The sequence below is a fragment of the Belonocnema kinseyi genome, chromosome 10 (genome assembly GCF_010883055.1).
Source record: "Belonocnema kinseyi isolate 2016_QV_RU_SX_M_011 chromosome 10, B_treatae_v1, whole genome shotgun sequence".
NCBI classification, from domain to species: Eukaryota; Metazoa; Arthropoda; class Insecta; order Hymenoptera; family Cynipidae; genus Belonocnema; species Belonocnema kinseyi.
In genome coordinates this window covers 62,332,077-62,337,721 of record NC_046666.1, presented here as the reverse complement: position 1 = coordinate 62,337,721, position 5,645 = coordinate 62,332,077, and positions in this window count along the sequence as shown.

Sequence of the window (5,645 nt, the reverse complement as noted above, 5' to 3'; positions counted from 1 at the left end):
GCATTCTAGACCCCGCACAAAAACATGTTAAAAATAATATTTAAAGTATACTTATCTGTCGAGAGGCCCTGGGAACAGAGCCCAGAGTAGCGAATCAATTTCATGACATAAATGCCAACCTCGGGAGAATTCCACAATTGAATTATTATATTTTTTGTTAATTGTTAACAAACCTTGTTTGTTCTGCGTAATCTGGGTGTACTATGACCCATAACAAACGAGCTGTCAAAATTCGCCATGGTATGGGAAGTTCGTCATGGACCCAGAAGAGGTGGTTTCCCAGCACATTCGCAGTGGGTGAGGTTTCCGCTCGCACAAGAGTGCTGGGAAATACAAGAGTCAGCGCCCCCGGAAACAGCAGCGAATGGAAGACGACCAGGGCCGAGCCGTAGAATTTGTAAATCAACGGCGCGCCACCACGCTGTGAAGGGACAAACTGGCGACTGCTCCGCTCCCTCGTACCTCTCTCTCCACCGCTCTTTGGTGTCAATTTGTGACACAAGTGGCGCTTCGGTTCTCACTTGCTGTGACGAACTGAGACGCCGCTTTGTCGAGTCATTCGTTACTCTGAGCTCGAAGCCACTAAGTCGATGAAAAGCGAAAAAGGAACGAAATGAGATCATTGGGAAATATGGAGTCCAGGAATATTAAAACCAAAGATTAATTAACCAAAATGAGAGGAAATCTGAGAGGAGGTCGACAGTTGCCAGGTGGGCCTTCTTCACAAATTTGTGTTCGTAGTAATAGTAAATTATAGTTAAACGACGTGTACTGAAATGGTAGGTACACGCCGTTGAGCCTGCGGAAAATTTGAATACACTGGCCTCGAGTAAGCCAACTAATCTAGTGCTAATTTTGGGAACACGGGTTCCCCCTTGTATAATTTGACTCCGACAGGTTCCTTCTATTAAAATATTTAAAAATGATTAAAATGAAGCGTTTCATTGATTGTGCAACCTAACCCCTCTTTCGTGCGTCACTCCTTGCTCACAACACTATCGGAGCTGTCCGAGCAATTTAATTAAGCTGTCAAGTCAATACTAATTTTGGTAGTTTTGGTAAAAATTATCTGGCGCACTTCAGGCTGTTGGACTCATTTACGAGCCCAATCCAATTCGTAAACCCGATATAAATGAATAATTGGGCAAAAACCAGTTATAATATATACACTGCCCTGCAAAAGTTTGGACTCACCTAGAAAAATCGTTTTTTGTTGTTGTATTTATCGCTTTAATTATCGTTCCCAGACAGTTTCATACAACGTATTTGTTTAGAATAACATTTTATTGATAATTACTAAACTTTTACTTGTGATATGAGTTTCTTTCTGGAAAAAAAATGAGAAAATCAATCCAGCCGTTTTTCATCAATATGTTGGCCTTTCGATTTAATGATTACCCTACAAATTCTGGGCATTCTTTCCACCAATTTCTTAAGTCTTACTGGTCGCAATCGTTGCCAAGCCTGCTGAAGACATTGACACAAGTGAGATTAGCAGGTTGGATGCCGTTTCCGCACTTCTCTGTCCAGCTCGTCCCACAACAGTTAGATGGGATTTACATCCGGTGATTGTGGTGGTCATTCCATGAATTTAAGAGTGCGTGCAGCTTCTTTCGATCTTAAATAGTTCACACAAAGTTTTGATGTATGTTTAGGGTCGTTATCTTGCTGAAATAAAACCCCTCTCCTATCAAATCGATGTCAGATGGAATAGCGCTTCGCTGAAGTATCCGGTAATAGTCTTCTTTCCTCGTTTTCGGTCGATTTTTACCAAGGTGCAGACACCAACATAGCAGAAACAACCCCATACCATCACACTACTACCGCCAAAATTAACTCTTGGCTTTACACATTGAGGTGCGTGCCGTTCATTAGACTTTCTGCGGACGTACATTCGCCGTTTGCTACCGAAAATTTCAAATTTGGACTCATCGTTCCATAACACCTGTTTCCATTGTTCGTTAGACCAATTTTTGTGTTCTTTTGCCTATTTGAGTCGTTTAAGGACGTTTACCGATCGCATTAATGATTTTTTGGCAGCGACCCGTCCATACAATCCGACATCATGCAACCGACGTGTGACCGTTGTATTGGAAATCGGCTTCGGTAGCGTTTGATTGATCTGGGCTCTGAAATTTGGCACTGTTTTGAGCCTGGACCGCTTACTTAACACTTGTAAGTCTATCATCACTTTTTTCATCTTTCTGGGTCGGCCCGAGCGTTTCCTGTCGTAAACCGATTTGGTCTCAGCGAATCTCTCCAATGTTGTACGGACTCCTTTCTGTGAAACTCCCAGTATTTGTGCATTTTTTCGCTGCGAATGGCCGGTTTCACTTAAAATTACTATCTGAGCACCTTTTCCTTTTGTATTTGCCTTGCTCTTACCATTTTCAAGACTATAGACACAATTTTGAAGTGGCAATATTGATTAAAATATTGTGCAATGAGCAACTGTCTTTCAAGTGTCAGAGTGACGTGAAGTAATTTAGAATGATATATTTTAATATTGTCGATTTTTCAATATTTTAAAATAAACATACTTTAATACAATAAATAAATGACCATTAAAAGAAAACGCTTAAAAGTTATCAAAAAAATTTTGTTCTGAACAAGTACGATGTATAAAACGGTCTGAGAACGATAATTTAAGCGATGAATACAACAAAAAAAGCCATTTTTCTAAGTGAGTTCAAACTTTTCCAGAGCAGTGTACATATATTTTTATATATATATTGTAACTAGGTTTTCCAAATTTCGTATGCCTACCGCTAACACGACCTGGCCGGGGATGACCCAGGTCAGAAACCTAGCCACAAGACGGCTTCCACTTACCTGCCCGTCACGCCTGAATAGATAGAGTTCGTGGGACACACACTTCTGACCCACGATCAACCCTCGAAGTTCCTTTAAATTTTATTTGGTGCCAGGTTTTGTCCACCCTACCGTAACCTCGACCAGGATGTCCTGGCGTCGCCTAGCAGGAACGCTAGCTCCAATTTAACATGAGACACTAGAAAGGGGGGGGGGGGTAGTTCTCGCGGACGAGAGAGAAAATTCGTTCTAAACGTTTAGGTATATTTAAGATAAAAATTGTACTTATTCATTAACACAAAAAAAGACAAAATCGAATTACGTTTACTGTCCTATGCTCCGACCTCCTCTTTTATGGGCAATTCCTTTGCCAGGTCGTTCAGAGAGATTAGTTCGACCCAACTTATCAATGTTGGCCTTTGAGCCGAACGTCTCTCCAAATTTCGAGCCACGCGGGGGTCTCTGCTGATTCCACATTACTTTTCATTCAACACACGTGACACATTTACGGATAACCGCGAACCAGAGTCGTGGCGGAAAAAATGAAGGAAAAAGCTTTCACAGAAAGTGGGTTCTGGATTTTAAGTTCATCGGTAGCACGATTATATGCCCGTCGAACCATGAATCCGAACGCACGTAGAGTTATGGGAAGCTCAGAGGTAACGGGATTCGCGCTGATCATTAATTTCGCGAGTGCAGTTTCTACTTCCCCAATGTCAGGATGAGCCGATTCAATCTTAGCACGATGATTTTTTAGAACTTGGCTTCCGACTTTGGTTCTAAACTGTGTATCTTTACGTTTACTACTGGGCCAACCACGTTTTCCACGCGGTCGTTTGAGAGTAGCAGGTTTAGTTGCTTCCACAATTGGTACAGATGTTGGTGTCGCATTCATATCCACTTCCATTTTACTAGACATGACGATGTGATTTTGTAGCTGCTACTTGCGCCTAAACCTTAACGGCACTTAAAATCGGTAAAAGAATATCCTCTTACTTTCTTGAGACTTTTTTCAGTGACGGTGTTCGGGTCTATCCTTATCCCGGTTCGCAAGCCGACTCTAGCGTTTTCTTGTTCGCTTCCCTCGTCTTGTTGCTGTTTTCCGTCAAATCTTGCCAACTTCCTGCGAGGCCTCCGTTGGTTCGTTGGTGCCAACGGACGAGCTACAATGAGGTCTTCTGCCAATGCGCGCCTTCCGCAGTAGAATCAGTCCAGCCGATTGGCTCTGGCCTACGGACCGCTGGGGTTGCTATTGGCTGTGCATACGCCATCTTTAATATGGCTGCCGACCTCCCCTCTCATGCCAGCGTGTGGTCGCTCGTTCACGTGGTGTTGCAGGGTTGGTTGTGCCTGTTACGGTGGTCCATCCGGTGCTGCCGGTCGCCGAACTAACGCCTCGTGCTACCCGTGTTTTGGAGGAGCGTCATCAAATCTGCAGTGTTCAAGGAGAAACTGAAACCTTGCGAGAGACATTGTGCCTCGAAAAATTGGAGGGCCATACGTTCTTGAAAACATTTCTTTTGTATTCAATGTAGAAGCTTTCAACGGATCTGTTTTACCTAGTGTCTCCCTTCTTGGCCCTAGGTTTCCTGTAATTACGTTGGTAGCAGGGACTCTCGCAAATTTAGAATGTACTGGCTTATTTGTCCAAATGGTTTTCTGATCCTTGCCCAACTCAAAGTTCCTTTCAAAGCCGTTCTCGTCGTAAAAAGTCGGACCTCTTTCGTCCACAGCGTCTTTATCACAATCGAACATGTCCTCCACATCATCGTCAGACAAGGTTGGGTCTTCCTGCTCTAAAGCATCATCTTCAATGTCTTCGTCTATATTGCTTTACTCAAGAAATTGTTGTTGGAATTCTTCAAAAATTGCTTCAGGGGTAGAAAAGATTTCGTTGAACGCCATTTTCTAAAAACAAAAATTATGAGATCCTATTTGTTATTTCATGCACCATAGTGAAACGGTTATATGGAGGGCTAAAAGGAAGGGGTTATATAGTCAAGTATCATGTGGAAAAGGATGGAGTTCCTTGCAATATCTAGAGCATAAGTTCTACGGTGAGTCGAATCCGACCTGATACGTTTTTCCTACGGTCCGGTCAGATCCGACCAAAGCGTTATAGATAGTAAACAGTAATCTTCCAGATTATTCTCTTCACACATAACTTTTTTTTCTTCTTGTACAGCTGATGAAAAAAATCTTCTGGCAACATTTTCTATAGATTGACACATTTTTTTACATACGAATTATACGTTGATTTCGTTATGAAAGTGCTACTCAAATCCATTAGTCCGCAAAACTTATTACATCCGGCTAAACCTAAGCCTAACACTCGCATTTCGAAAGCAAATCTACTATTTATATCGTATGAACCGGAATCTATTCTTTCACTAGATGGAATATAATTAGGCTTTTTACACTTTTCACATGTAACTTTGATGTTGAAACCAAGGCCTTCTTTTTTGCATGTTTGAAATGCAACTTTCCCATCACACGTAACACATTTCACTAAAGTAGACACAGTTGAAAAAACGAGAATGAAATCTATTATCCTATAAAATTTATCAAGATCTTCTTCTACTTCTATAGTGGGACTGTGTTTTATTTTTTTTGCTGACGCGCTACTAGCTGTCGCTTCGGTAAGTGAGCGCATGTTTGGAGGATGTTTTTTTTTTCGGTCGGGACAAATTTTCACTAGTCTTCTTGTGATCTGCTCTGCTGATTTTTCGAGGCATTTTAGTAATAATCAATTTGATTGCAACACAATTAAACACCGATACACTTCCTTATACACGAGAACGCAACGATCACCGAAGAAAACGGAGAAAAACTTT